The sequence below is a fragment of the Haemaphysalis longicornis genome, unplaced genomic scaffold, assembly GCF_048455015.1.
Source record: "Haemaphysalis longicornis isolate Haplotype H1 unplaced genomic scaffold, Haemaphysalis longicornis Haplotype H1 scaffold_2, whole genome shotgun sequence".
NCBI classification, from domain to species: domain Eukaryota; kingdom Metazoa; phylum Arthropoda; class Arachnida; order Ixodida; family Ixodidae; genus Haemaphysalis; species Haemaphysalis longicornis.
In genome coordinates, this window is record NW_027526295.1 from 40,182,133 (window position 1) to 40,197,938 (window position 15,806).

Below are 15,806 nucleotides of genomic sequence, written 5' to 3' on the forward strand. Positions count from 1 at the left end.
TAACATAAGCGACAGTCCGAACAAATGAAAATAAAAGTTCGTCATCGTCCGTAGAAAGGTTTTAGGCGAACCACGTGGACGACTTCAGGCCGCCTGCGTTGTCGTGATGTGCCGGAGTTACCATCAGGGATCACTTCGTAGGTAAGTTGGCCAACACGTCGTAGAATCTGGAAGGGTCCGAAATAGCGTCGCAGGAGCTTCTCACTGAGTCCGCGTCGTCGGATGGGAGTCCAAACCCACACACGATCCCCTGGTTGGTACTCGGCGTCTCGGCGTCGGAGGTTGTAGCGGCCCACATCCACCAGCTGCTGGTCCGTTATACGAACTCGAGCGAGCTGGCGGGCCTCCTCCGCACGTTGAAGATATCCGTGGACGTCGGCGTTGAGGTCGTCGTCTTCTACGTGCGGAAGCATGGCGTCGAGCATCGTAGTCGGCCTTCTACCGTAGACAAGCTCGAACGGCGTCAGCTGCGTCGTCTCCTGGATAGCCGTGTTGTACGCAAACGTGACATACGGGAGCACTTCGTCCCAAGTCTTATGTTCAACGTCAACGTACATTGACAGCATATCTGCGATTGTCTTGTTCAGACGTTCTGTTAGTCTGTTCGTTTGGGGGTGGTACGCCGTCGTTCTTCGGTGATCCGTGTTGCTGTAGCGTAATACTCCTTGCATCAGCTCCGCAGTAAATGCCGTTCCGTGGTCTGTGATTAGGACTTCCGGGGCTCCATGTCGCAGTACAACTTGGCTTATAAAGAACTTTGCCACTTCTTGTGCAGTCCCCCTCGGAAGAGCGGCGGTCTCTGCGTAGCGCGTCATGTAGTCTGTCGCTACGACAATCCACTTGTTCTGTGATCGTGACGTAGGGAACGGGCCTAAAAGGTCCATTCCAATCTGTTGAAATGGTCTTGATGGGACGGCGATCGGTTGCAGAAGTCCGGCGGGTCTTGTAGGCGGCGTTTTTCGTCGCTTGCAGTCACGGCAGCTCCGGACGTAGTGGGTGACGTCAGAGGTAAGGCCGGGCCAGTAGTACCTCGCCTTGATTTTTCCAATAGTGCGGGCTGTGCCGCGATGTCCGGAAGACGGGTCGTCGTGGCACGCTTCCAAAACGTCGTCACGAAGGTCCGCGGGGATGACGAGAAGGTAATTCGCTCTTGTTCCGGGGCTGAAATTCTTCTTCACGAGGACGGAGTTTCTCAGGCTGAATGCTGGTAAGCTGCGTTTGAAGGTCCTAGGAACGGCAACGTTGCATCCCTCGAGGTACTCGATTATGACGCGTAAGTCGGGGTCGGCACGCTGCTGGGCGGCTAGGTCGCTCTCCGTCACGATCCCGAAGAACGCGCTGTCTTCATCAGAGTCTTGTGGTGGTGGGTCGACGGGGGCGCGGGACAGGCAGTCGGCGTCGGAGTGTTTCCTGCCGGATTTATAAACGACTGTAACGTCGAACTCCTGCAGGCGCAAGCTTCACCGCCCAAGACGGCCAGAGGGGTCCTTCAAATTGGCGAGCCAACACAGCGCATGGTGGTCTGTTACAACCTTGAATGGCCTTCCATACACGTATGGGCGAAATTTTGAAATCGCCCATATAATAGCCAGGCACTCTTTCCCAGAGGCAGAATAGTTTTTCTCCTCCTTCGACAGACCACGGCTGGCATAGGCGATTACCCTTTCGCAGCCGCGTTGCTTTTGGACAAGGACGGCACCCAAGCCTATATCACTGGCGTCCGTGTGCATTTTCGTTTCGGCATTTTCGTCGAAATGAGCGAGCACGGGCGGGCTTTGCAGGCGTTTTTCCAGCTCGCAGAATGCTTTTTCTTGGTCGTTTTCCCAGCTGAAAGGGGTGCTGTCTTTCGTCAAGCACGTGAGTGGCTCTGCAATGCGTGCGAAGTTTGCGACGAAGCGCCGGTAGTATGCGCACAGCCCGAGAAATCTTCGCACTCCCTTCTTGCCTTTCGGCCTAGGGAAGTTCGCGATAGCTGAAGTTTTTGCCGGGTCAGGTAGGACTCCCGCGGCGTTGACGACGTGGCCCAAGAACTTGAGTTCCTCGTATGCGAAACACTACTTTTCAGGCTTCAGCGTCAACCCCGACGTACGAATGGCCTCGAGTACAGACTCCAACCTTGCGAGGGGTTCGTCGAAAGTCCGGGCGAATACCACTACGTCGTCGAGGTATACGAGGCAGGTGTGCCACTTAAGGCCAGCTAGCACAGTGTCCATGACTCTTTGAAACGTCGCTGGTACTGTGCACAGCCCAAACGGTTTCACCTTGAACTCGTATAGGCCATCTGGGGTTATAAATGCAGTCTTCCCTCGGTCTCTCTCGTCCACTTCAATTTGCCAGTAGCCGGTCTTCAGGTCCGTCGATGAGAAGTACTTCGCGTGGCAGAGGTGGTCGAGGGCGTCGTCGATTCGGGGGAGGGGGTACACGTCCTTTTTCGTGATTTTGTTGAGTCGCCGGTAGTCAACACAAAACCTTAATGTGCCGTCTTTTTTCTTTAGGAGTACGACGGGCGCAGCCCAGGGGCTTTTCGATGGCAGTATAATGTCGTCGCTGAGCATGTCGTCGACTTGAGTCCGGATGGCTTCCCGTTCGTGTGAAGAGACGCCGTAAGGTGACTGTCGGGTAGGTCGGGCTCCATATTCGGTTATTATTCGGTGCTTCGCTAGAGGGGTCTGCCGTAGTTTTGCGCTCGACGAAAAACATTCGCTATAGCGACGCAGCAAAGCCAATAATTTGTTCCGTTGTTCTTGCGGTAGCGCCGGATTCACGTCGAAGGGCTGCGGGAGCTTGAAGGTTTCTAAGGGGGTGCGTTCAAAGTCGGCGACCGCGATCACGTAACTTGCTTCTTGCGTTTCTTCGAGGAATGCAATTGCCGCGCCCTTGTTTAAACGCTGGTACTCCTCGGTGAAATTAGTAACCAAAATGTGGGATTGGTGTTTCTTGAAGCGCGCAATGCCTCTTGCGACAGGCACACCGTGGTCGAGAAGCAACCTTTGGTCACTCTCCACGATAGCGTCAACGTCAGGAGCAGCACCTTCACAGTAGACGGTGATCATCAAACTTGCGCGGGGTGGCAGGGTGACATGATCATCGGCTATCCTTACAGCTGCACGGTGTTCGGGGTTCGGTTCCGGCGTCATGGAGTGATCGGAGGAAAAAGTTATTGACTTGGTCTGCAGATCAATTATTGCGCCGTTGTCCGTCAAAAAGTCCATTCCGAGAATTACGTCGCGGGAGCAGTTAGGCAAGATGACGAACGCGGCAGGGTACGTCGTGCCGTCTATGGTGACGCGCGATGTGCACGTTCTACTTGGCGTCACGAGATGGCCTCCTGCTGTGCGTATATGCGGACCGTCCCATCTGGTCATAACTTTCTTCAGTTTAGACGCAAATGGTCCGCTCATTACCGAATTGTCAGCTCCCGTGTCTACGAGGGCGACTACGTCAAAGCCGTCGATGGACACCTTGACGTCAGATGCAGTCTTCCTCGAGTTCCGGGTTCGTCGGGACGTCGTATCTCTGCTTGTACGTGTTGACGGCCGGGCACTGTGCATCGTCGTTGTCGTCGTCTTCTCAACGGACGTCTCGGTCAGGTCGGGTACGCGTCGCGCCGTGTAGCTGTCGTCGTGTTCAGGAGTCTCGTCAGGGCTGGGTCGGGTCGACGGGATGAGGGCATGTCGTGAATCACTGTCTTCGGCGCGTCCTTGCGTCGTTGGAGGGTTTCCAGTATTTCGCCGTAGAGCAACTTCACCTCCAGAAGTTGCTGCTTTTAGTTTCCCCCGCGTGGGCTGGGGGACCTTCCACGTGCGAAATCAGCATTGCTACGGCGGTTAGGCGACTGGTATGGGTAGGGCGATGGCGATCGGTGTGAGCGGGCTTGTCCTCGGTTGGTGTTGCACAGGTATTCGTCGATCTCAGTAGGGCGCTGGCCGGGTCGGGGGCGTGGGGCGTCGACGGAGAAACCACGCAGTCCGAGTCTCCTGTACGGGCAGCGACGATAGATGTGATCGGCCTCCCCGCAATGGTAGCACAGCGGACGATGATCTGGCGTTCGCCAAATGTCAGTCTTCCTCGGCGTCTGGGTTTGGGCTGTGTACGGCGGTACGGTCGACGGCGGCGAGAGTGGGGACGGCGGCGAGAGTGGACGGCGGTACGGTGGAGCTTCTTGCAGACGGGTTGGAACAGGGCGGGGTCGACGAACAGCCGCAGAATAGGTCATCGCCTGTGACTCGCGGGGTGCCTCGGATGGCATAGAAGTGCCCAAAGCGTGTTGAACCTCTTCGCGGATGACGTCAGTCAGGGAAGCCACTTGAGGTTGCGGCGTCGTCGCAAGAAGCTTCCGAAGCTCCTCCCTGACCACTGCTCGGATGGTCTCACGCAGTGTGTCGGAGCTTGTAGCCCCGGCACCGATCGTCTCGGAAACCATCACGTTTACGGGGCGATCGTACTGCCTCGTTCGAACTTCCAGCGTCTTCTCCATCGCGGCCGCCTCATACGCGAATTCTGCCACCGTCTTGGGAGGATTGCGGACATGGCAAGCAAAAAGCTCCTGCTTTACCCCTCGCATAAGAAACCTTAGTTTCTTTTCTTCTGTCATGTCCGGATCCGCACGTCGAAACAAACTCTTCATCTCCTCAAGAAAGATCACTACCCCTTCGTTGGGGTGCTGCGTTCGAGTTTCGAGTAAAAGCGCTGCGCGTTCTTTTCTGACCAGGGTAGTAAAGGTCTTAGTGAACTCGCTTTTGAACTGAGCCCACTTTGTCAAGGAGCTCGTGGTTCTCGAACGAAGTGCGAGCCGAATCTTCCAAGTAAAAGAAAACGTGCCGGAACGTTTCTGCGTCGTCCCACCTGTTGAATTTCCGGACGCGCTCCAGTTTTTCCAACCATTCTTCTGGGTCTTCTGCGGGGGCTCCTCGGAATGATGGCGGTTCCCGTGGCTGCTGCAGAACGACAGGAGGATTGGCTTGGTTGAGCATGGTGCTGGTTGCGACGTCTTTCTTCTTCGTCTTCTCCGGTAGTAGACCGAACTCGGGTGGTAAATCTTGCACGCGGAGGATGGCTCTTGTTGGACTGGCTTGGCGGCTTCCAGAGGTTGTAGTGGGCATAAAGGGTGCGTCCCCGGCACCTCCACCAGATGTCACGAAGACAAGGACGAAGCAGTTGTCTTGAATGAGAAATACGTTTATTGGAGCGAACTTGTGCTCCCCTAACAACTCAAAAGAATACAGAGGCGGCGAAGCAGGGGTCAACAAAGTGACTTGCACAGGCGAGTGTCGTCGAATCGAATGCCCCGGCGTCCGCACTGCAGGCTTTTTATCTTTCGGCGCGCGTGGTTCTCGAAACGTCGATTCGCATCGAGAACACAGTAGGTCCAAGAAGATTGTTCTGAGCTATTCACGTTAGATCGGAATGCTCTCCCTATCACAACAGATAACACATGCGGCACAGAAAGAAAGAATGGAACACGGGCTTCCCTTGGCGCAGTGATAACGCAGACCGGCGCAGCCGGGCGGTAAAAGCAAAACAAAAATAAACAAAACCAATGCAATATAGCAATATGTTCGCGGCAATATAGCCGAACCCGCCTATAACGAGCTCATTGTGACGAGTTCGCAATTTAGCGGGAGCCCCCACCCCCCCCTCCCTCCTCCCTCCTCACGAACTCCGCCATCCGCGTATGCAGAAACGAACAGTACAGCAGCCATTACCATACCAAAATAATCCATTTATTGCAAGTAATAAAGCGACTTTCCGCCTTAACTGCCCACGTTGCAAAAAAAAAAAAAAAAAAGAAGCGACGATTTTTGTTTTCACTTTCGTTTTGGCGGCTTCAACTAGCATAGCATTCTCTACACGAAACATTGTTTGCACCAGTTCGAGTCCGTATCCTCAAAAATCTAAGAAACATTGGTGGAGCACATCGACTGCCGAAAGCGCTTCATTATAAGCACTGGACGAATTTCACTCGCGACATCACCGGGAACGTCGGCGAGCTCTTCCCATTGTTCACCGATGCTGCTGTCTTGGTCCGCACTCGCTGACAGGGCGGGTTCCGTCGCGAGACCCGCGCGTCAGAAAGAGTTACGGAAAGTATTGGATGTCACGTCGCTCCGTGCGAGGCGCAATGTCTCAGTCGCGGCTCTTGCTCCGTGGTCGCGGGCATTCCACATCTCAATCACCGCTCCGAGATCATGCATTTCGGCGGCCATTCTAGGCGCCCAGAGTTGGATACATCGGATGTGAACTTCGTTATACGGAATATGTTTCCCATGTATTTCGGTAACTGAATTATTTTTGTTCGATATATAGCTTAATTCGCTCTATCCGGGTTTGTTATAGCCGGGTTTGACTGTGGTATTTTGTTGTTTATTTCCAAACACGTAATTATGCAGACCAATCCTATTTAGATTAAAGAAGTGTGACTACTTTTTATCCAAATGTGTCGCCATGTTTTCATTACTGAAAAGAAAAGAGCTGAAGTGGCGAGGTCCTCAGAATATTTGTTTTTGCTTGTTCGCAAGATATCTATGCACGACCGTGTATACTGAGATGAACACACCTTCGGCGGCACTCACGGGATAGAGTTTTGTGCGTTTTAGTCGAGCACTCGGGTAAATCCTTGTCTCCACGGACATTGCTGTTTCGAACCAAACCAAAAGACTGTGTGCTTGTACTTCAGAGCACTGAAGATTATACATGAGGTAACAGCACGGGGACACTAATACTGCTACGGTGGGGGAATGAAAAAGCATTACTTGGTATTTCAAGACATTTAGCTCTTTGCGTTTCAAAGCAGTTGATCGTAAACAGTTCTTCCGTTCCGACAATGTTCACGTCACCAGACGATATATGCCTGTTGTGCATTATTCATGTCGTAACTTTGTCAGCCCTGTCAGGTGGTTGTCGTTCTCGTTACAGCGGGCGCCAGCCAGTATGCGCGTTTGGCGCTCTTTGTCCTTGGCTGCCCTTGCGCCGTAAACACCCACATACTACTACTACTGTGTCTGCGCGCAGCGCAGTATTCACGTGTTGCCTCCTAGCTTCCGTGTGAGGCGTGCTTCATAGTATTAACACCGAAACTGACGACACAACGTTTATTTATGCACATACATACATACATACATACATACATACATACATACATACATACATACATGCATACATACATACATACATACATACATACATACGTACGTACGTACGTACGTACATACATACATACATACATACATACATACATACATACATACATACATACATACATACATACATACATACATACATACATACATACATACATACATACATACATACGCACATACATACATACATACATGCACACACACGTGTACATATGCATGTTGCGATTTCCTTTAGGAATCCCTACAGGAAGACCGAAAGCCTACATCCTACAAAGCACACAAAATATTTGTACAATATACATTTACAGTTTGAGGAGAACCATGCAGGTATGTTTAAGGAAAGCTATTTTAATACATTATAACAACCAGTTAGCCGTAAAGTACCTGTGTCTATGCTAAAAAATTACTTGATATACCTATAACAGTGTACATAATTATACCGAAATGTGTAAAGTGGTGTAATTAGTCTTCTCCGTACTGTTGGCTAGACCCTTTGCTGGTGGACTCGCTTTTTCTCTCTATTACTATGGCCTAAATGCTTGCCAAATCACCTTACACTGTTAACTGAAACATGTTGGCTACCGTTTTAATTAAGATGTTCAAAGTACTGCAGTGCAGCTTTAGTGGTGCAAGTCTGTTCTTCTCGATTATGGCGCGTTATTGCGGAAGGTTGCGTTTTCTTTTTTAGTATGACTGAGAGGGTCGTCAGTCGGCCTTGGTAGCTCCATGACTATTCGGTGTTACGTAAGCGGGTTATGGTATTTCGGTAGCCAACACGCCGAAATCACTCCTGTGAATGTTTCTTGCAGACTGTGAATTGTAGTCTTGCAGAAAAAGCGCGTGGCAGACACCGAACGAGACTAGAGATGGGATGAGGCTTAGCGCTAACTTCCAACAAAGTATATTTTGAGAAGCAAACGAATACAAAACCCGCGCCAAAACCGTTACAAATACGCAGAATCATCTAGAGATAACACACAGGCCATGCGCGAACATTATTTGCCTGAGGAATTTCAACTCTTTATCAGAAAGAGTTGAAAAGAGTTGAGACTCAGAAAGAGTCTCATCAAACAAAGGGCGACACCAACACTTTTTAGAATGGGCATAACCATTGGCGCTTATTGAATTGGTTACCGTAGACACATGCTGTCTCAGACGGACGTTTAGACAGCATGCAGTCCAGCCCTCATACACAGACTTACATGATAACTGAATTCTCTAAACGACGCCTATCGCACAATCATCAACACACTGCGCATGGGAACGCCACACTCGTTCCCTCCTTTTCTCGGACGATCCTTGTTAAAATAATGCGGTAAAGACTGCGAACTTTCTCCTTTTGCAGAGAACAAAACTGTTACGCTTTATCCGGACTTCATCTTTTTTAAACCATTCACCATTTTATGAACGTACGGGAGTTCAGCAAATTTCTTTTTTTTTTGTCACGCCGGTCCATCTCTTCCTCTGACATAACCCGCAACGGTGGCTCAGTGGCTAAGGCGTTGCGCTGCTGAGCACGAGGTCGCGGGTTCGATTCCCGGCCGCGGCGGCCGCTTTTCTGATGGAGGCGAAAAGCAAGAACGCCCGTGTGTACGAGATTTCGGCGCACGTTAAAGATCTCCAGGTGGTCAAAATTAGTCCGGAGCCCTCCACTAGGGCGCGCCTCATCAGCTGCGTTGCGTCGGCGCGTTAAATCCCCACAATTAATCAATCGTCCTCTGAAATCTGGCGCCCAAGGCTACCACACACTGCCGACTGCACAGAAGGAGGAAATCCAGCCGCCTTAAGGCGGGTGATCTGCTCCGAAAAACTCTCTCCTGCCAAATGCTCACATGACCTCTTAATAGCCGAAACCTACCCATGAGATGGCTATTCTCTTTTTACAATTGTTTAATGGGAAGATGAGTAGTTGAGAACAAGCTTCTCCGAACGGGGTTGATGAAGCCAACACGTGCGCTAAGTGGAGACGTAAAGTTTCAAATTCAAAAACTGTATGCAGCCTTCAACTGCTTGCTCAAACGTCAAAGTTAGGTCCATCCGATATTTGTCAAACACATTCCAGACATTGTATAAATAAAACTTCAGTTTTTGACCGCGTACAAAGGCCAAATAATCATCTCCATATCTGTAGATACGGTATGCATCGTCCTGAAGGCATTCCTTAACGCTGACATCCACTCTCCCGATGAAAATACGTTAGCAGATACAGAGGCTGCTCATGAACCAATATGAACACCTGCCTTTTGGAGCAAGACTTGCCCTTCCAACTTTACGATCGTCGACCGCAAATACATCATCAGTCGCACCTTGATGCCACCAACAGTTACACCTTTCTCTGCATCAAATTTTTGCTCGTCGTTGTCTTCAACACTAAAAACCTTGACACACCTCAGGGGATCTTGCTGTTCTTTATCAATTGCTGCTCTTGCTATTGTTTATCAATGGCCTTCTTTATGAGTGAACATCAGAACATCAGAAGCGCATCAGAAATCGTCTATCACTCTACACGGGAAGGAGCATGCGCTAATCGGCACCACGTTTCTTAAATTTATGATTTCTGTTCATGTATGAAATTGGTTTTTCATAAAACGGCAGTTGCGAGTAAGTGCTTTCGCGTGTTGCTCCTGTCTGTCTCCAGTATTTGTGGCTTTTGAAGTTTTCAATCATGCACCAACTTGCCGAACTTGCGGTATCGCTTCAGTTTAACCAACGTGCCCATAATATGAGGCATTGAAATTTAACTAGCAGATTCAGTTTTGGGAGAGAAATAGATTTTGCCTATTCTGCAAAAAAAAAACCGCATTCGCAAACGCGAAACGCCTGCACAAATTACCGACGACGCAGACAGAAAACAATGAAAAACTTGAGTCTCAAATAAAATAAATAAACATGCGCTGTGACTGCGACAAAGTGAATCAACGAGTCCGACCCAAACAGTTGCACGTATATTCATTTTAAGTACAGCAGGTGGTATTTATAAAGTAAGAATGTTTGCTCGACCGTAATACCTCACCAAATTTAAACCACCTTGCTGTACGCCTGAACGTGGGTGACGGCATCGAGATGAACACCGAGAAGCTGTTTTTGCAGAGTCCCCACGTGAATGTAGACTGCTAAAGTGGAAATGTAAGGAATAGGTCAGCGATCATGTATATGGTGCCCAGCTCCGAACTCCTGTCTTGGGGACGCATAAAACATAAAATGTATGCTAGAGAGGGACTTAAAAAGTGTGATATCAGCGAATGGGAAAAAAATCACTAAGGCAGACTACACGCATAAATGCGCCCAGGAAACCCAATAAGAACGCATCATGGAATACCATAAGTGGAAGAAGAACGGACTGGATGCAATACTCCCCTTAAAAGTGAAGCTTGTAGCCCATTATATTGCACCCATTTTATCTTACATCTTAAACGATTTATGTACATTTGGAACACTCCAGGAGGCCCTGAAGCTCGGTAGGGTAACTCCAGTGTTGAAAAAAAGGAAATCCTGAAACAGCCTCGAACTATCGTCCAATTTTTGTACGGCAGTTGTTTAGCAGGATAATTGAAAAATTGGTAGTAACTCGCTTGTAAGGTATCTCAATAAATTTAACATTCTAACACCACATCAGTAGGGCTTCCAACGAGGATATTATACTGAGCTAGCCTTAATTTCTGTTACCGTAAATTTAAAACGCGGAATTGATGCAGGTGACAATGTTGGAGCAGTTTTCGTTGATTTCACGACACCATTCGATACCATTTGCCATAATAAACATAGCCAAAAACTTGAAACACATGGAATCCATGGTCCTGGCTTATCATTACAGCTCAGCTACCTAACTAACCGATCTCAGGTTATCAAAATGAATGATTCCCTTTCACAACCAGTCAGTATAAATGAAGGTGTCCCTCGGGGTTCTATTCTGGGCCCTATATTATTTTTAATGCATATAAATGACCTGCCATAATGTCTACGCTTTAGTAAACGACAGGTGTTCTTTCTGAAACTGAAACGACACGTGGTCTTTCGTAAGATAATTTAGTGGTACGGCTATCTGGGAGAAGTTCTGTACAAGAGCGCCGATAGTTAGCGGAAAAGCCGAGGAACCTTCTCACCGCTGATTTGTCGGTTGGCTCTGGGAATGCACGAACGGCGGCTGTTTTCGCAGGGACACGACTCACACCTTCGTTAATGGCAACGTGCACCAGAAACTTTAACTCATCCTACCCGAACCGCCATTTTTTCGAATTGAGAGTGTGGCTGGTGGTATGGAGAGCCTTCAGTACTGCTCTAGGTCGCTGTACGTGTTCGTTGAATTTTCCCGAAAAGATGACGACATCGTAAAGATAAATTCGCCAAGACCGCCATTTGGGGCCAGCGAAAACGGCATTCCTGGCGCACTGAAAAATCTGTAGTGCCGTACAGAGTGCAGAAGGCATCACTTTAAATTCATAACGTTCGTCTGTTGTAATAAAAACAGTCTTTTCTTGACTCCTCTCGTCAGGTCTATTGACGAGAATTAGCATGCATGGCGAATCCGATGGAACGTGTCGTCGATGCGGGGTGGTGGGTAGAGATATTTTTTTGTTATTCTGTTTCCTGCCCTGTAGTCGATGCAAAACCTTGATGACCCATTCTTCTGCTTTTACTTGCACCACCGGTGCTGCCCAAGGGCTGTTAGGCGACTGTTTGATATTGTTCTTGAGCATCTCTCGCACCTTATGTATCGTTTCCCATTCTTTAGCCGAAACTTGGTACAATGGTTGGCAAGTGGGACGCGTGGCATCATCAGCGAAAATTGAGTTTAGGTAAAGTAGCACGGTAAACTCCGGACGGCGTGGCAATACAGTGACGAAATTCGTCGAGCAGTGCAAGCAGCTCCTTCGTTTACTTTTCGGAAAGTTTTACGTCTAATTCAAGGTCCGAACTAGCTGCCATTTTCTGCGAGGATGGGTTTTCGCCGCTAGACCTTGCACTTACATCATGAACTCGGTAATGCCTTCCACGTGGGCTACAGCCATACCCTTAGCCAAATGCTGTGGCTTATACCGAAAATTTGTGACGAGGATTTGCGGACGTCCATTGCAAAGCTTCAGTAGGGCTGTGGTGACACCAACTCCTTTTTATAGGAGAATCTGAGCAGTCCCTTCCAGCAGTGCTTCGCCATCAGAAAACGTGTCCACTCAGACCAGCAAGGAAGCCAAAGCACCAGAGGCAGCTTGGCATGTTCATCTGCTATTCATCTGTCAGGCCACGTCCGGCTTTAGTCTAAGCCTGTTGGTTTTGCCAAGAAATAAAAATGAAAGACTCAAAACTAAATTGTTCCTTAGGTGGAAGTCGGGGTGAGGTGGTTCTGTGGTGTTACAAAAAGTTACAAGTTTCGTAGGAGTATTTTATTGAGGCAAATTATCATGCGAATGAGGGGCCATGCGTAGCTTTCGTAGGGAAATTTTAAACAGCCAGTAAAGCAACCGCTGTGACTGGCTTTCAAAAAAATGCGGCCATGCAACCAAGATGGCGTTTTTTGTATGTAAACCTGGAGCTGTCGGAAGAAAACCGAAAAATACAAAGTTTCCTCTATCGTACCAAGGCTACTTTTTGTTGACGTCGCAGTTAGGCATACAACCTAGACAAACCAATTGCACCAAAAAAACCCGAGAGCTATCCAACATTCACCTTACCGGGTGGATCCTCACGTGTGCAATCCTATTCCGACAAAAATAAAACACTCAGGGCGATATAAAAAGAACTCACAGCACTGGTCCAGTTGTGCTTGTGAAAGATACCAATGGTACAGTGTGGGTCTGTGCGGTATAGTGACGCCTGATCCCAATCCCGAAACAAGACGGGTATCACGCATCCGCAAAGCCCTGTTCAACATCTGCTATGCGTACTGCATCTCCAATTCGGATCAGAAAACGGCGCACTAAAAATTGAAACGGAGCATAGCGCTTGTGGGAACATTCCGATATGGCCTCTTCTACTTCGTGGTGGTATCCTTTGTGCTGTGCACGGCAGCCGCAACGTTCAGAATAGCCTTGGACACTGTACTAGCGGTACTCAAGTAGCAGAACTGTCTAGTCTATCTCGACGATGTTGGATTAGCCTGGACTTTCGAAGAGTTCTTTGCGCAGCCAGGTTTATTGCTCCAGATAATCCTAACATTGTTATGAAGGCTGAAGCGTCAGAAGCGTCGCTGCTCGTACAATATGCTCTTTGCGCCATGTTGTGAACACCGACTAAGTCATGCATGTCCTGGCCCAAACTTCCGCTATAAGTCATTTTCTGAAGCCGTCGAACAACCAAGGCGTGAGATGATACAACGGACTCTGTGGGTACCACGTGAACTCGGAGGAGTTTTGTAGAAACTCCACAGTTGACGCAGAGGACAGAAGAACAAGGAACGCTATAACGCAGACGGAGTGGGTGGGGCTGGACAGTGAAGCGGGCAGTGGGTTTTCGTCAGCAAGGGTATTCGCCTGGGGGACTTTGATTTGAGCAGTTATCTCTTGATTGCTACACTGCTCTATGACTGTATTATTCTCGGCGGACGCTCCTGTCGCACGGAATCTAGCCGCAACTCACCGCTGCTCGCACGAGTTGTTAAATGCGTGGATCAGCATTTTCACTAGCTTAAATACTTTAAAAAGGCGCATTGGGACGAACGCTGACAAAATGCCCTTGCTGGTTTAATTGGACGGAGCCATATTATTTATTTATTTATTTATTTACAAATATCTCAAAGACCCCAGTGGGCGGGGTTTTACATGAGGGGTGGATGAAAACAAAAGGTTACAAGTATAGGTACAGGTTACAAGTAAGCAAGTTTACAAGGTTACAAAATACAAGTACGAACGGTTTCGGTACAAATGCTTGAAAAAGAGTGCACAATACAGAGTGAAAAACATGGCAAAATTAGTACAAATATTCTTCAATGGCCGCTTTGAAGCACGCCGGATTCGTGAGAGAAATGATGTTTTCGGGGAGGTTGTTCCAGTCGATGGCTGTCAGCACGGAAAATGAATGAAGGTATGCAGATGTGCGTGCGTGGGGGGGGGGGGTAAACTGCTTTGGAATGGTTTATGCGATTCGATGGGTGGTGAGCGGTTTTTATGAACAAGCTGCCACATGATAACGTCTTGTAAAATTTGTGAAATAGGCAAAGTCTCGCAACTTTACGTATAGTTTTAAGGGAGGGCAAGTTAGCTTTACATTTTAAATGTGTTACGCTAGAACGATAAGAATAATCAGAGAAGATGAACCTGGCTGCACGGTTCTGGACTGATTCGAGGATGGTACATAAGTTAGCTTGTGGTTAATCCCAGACAGCGCACGCAAATTCTAGTTTAGGCCTGACAAGTGTTTCGTAGGCTAGTAGTTTCACGGAGGGTAGAGCGAAGTTCAGGTTACGTCGTAGATAGCCGAGCGTACGATTCGCGTCATTTGTAATGCGGTTTATGTGGGATGACCATGCAATGTCACGGGAAATGTGAATGCCTAGACATTTAGTGGACGATACAGAAGAGATGACAGAGTCATTTAAGGAGTAGTTGTATGTGCGATAAGACTGACGCCTATGGAATGACATAAGAAATGTTTTGTTAACGTTAATGACCATTAGCCATTTTCTACACCATTCGTCAATCTTACGTAGGTCTTGTTGGAACACTGAGGTATCGGTGAGGTCAACAATGGGGCGATAAATGACGCAGTCGTCTGCGAATAATCGAATGCACGAAGAAATGTCTACTAGTAAATCGTTTATATATGTGAGAAAAAGTAAAGGTCCGAGAACGGTACCTTGGGGAGTCAAATCTACTGCAAAAGCTTGCAGTAAAGCAGAAACAAAGGAGAATGGCGTTATTGGTGACCCGCGTTCCAGAAGCGGTGTGCGCCGAGCTTCAAAGCCTGAGCAAAGAATCCGCTTAAATCTGTAGGCGATGTCTTAGGGGAGAGCCATCAGATGCTTATTCATTCGAACAACCAAAAAATACATGTTTCATTTTTGGCGTTGTTCGGTAAATATTTATGGTCTTTAATTCATACCTTACCCCTCAAAGTTCATGTGTGACGAGTGTGAAGTTGGTTGAGTTCGAGAACAGTTGCGCAGTACGGGAAACCATTGAACCCCATAACGCCGTCGAACTGGTTAATACACTTCCTTTTATAGACTAACGAGGACACATTTACGAGACAAATTTGAGGTGTTGTGCTTACTTCTGCTGCTAAAGGGCCATCGTGTAAAAAGCAATAACAGTAATTTGAAGCCGAGATAATGAGTATTCTATCAGTCGACAATATATCTCCGGCTTAAGAGACGACACAGAAATTGGCAATTTCGCAGAAACAAAAATTTAACAAGACTATTGCGTTTTTTGAGGTCCGGAGCAGACTCTGGTCTTCGGAAGGCTACAGGAACGGCTGTGAAGTGCGTCACTCCATCCAGATGGGTCTCGCAGAATAGATGTGAAACTTATATACACTTTGTTGCGTATAAACGTGTTACAACTATATACCTAAAGCTTCACGAGTATTTTGAACATACTATTAGGCAAAGACGAAATTACACCAGGCGAATGAAGATTCCTTCAAACATCTGCTTCGCTTGCGTATGCCAAAGCAGATATTAGACATCGTAACTGGTTGCTTTTACACAAGCGGGTATGTTCCAGCCTCAGA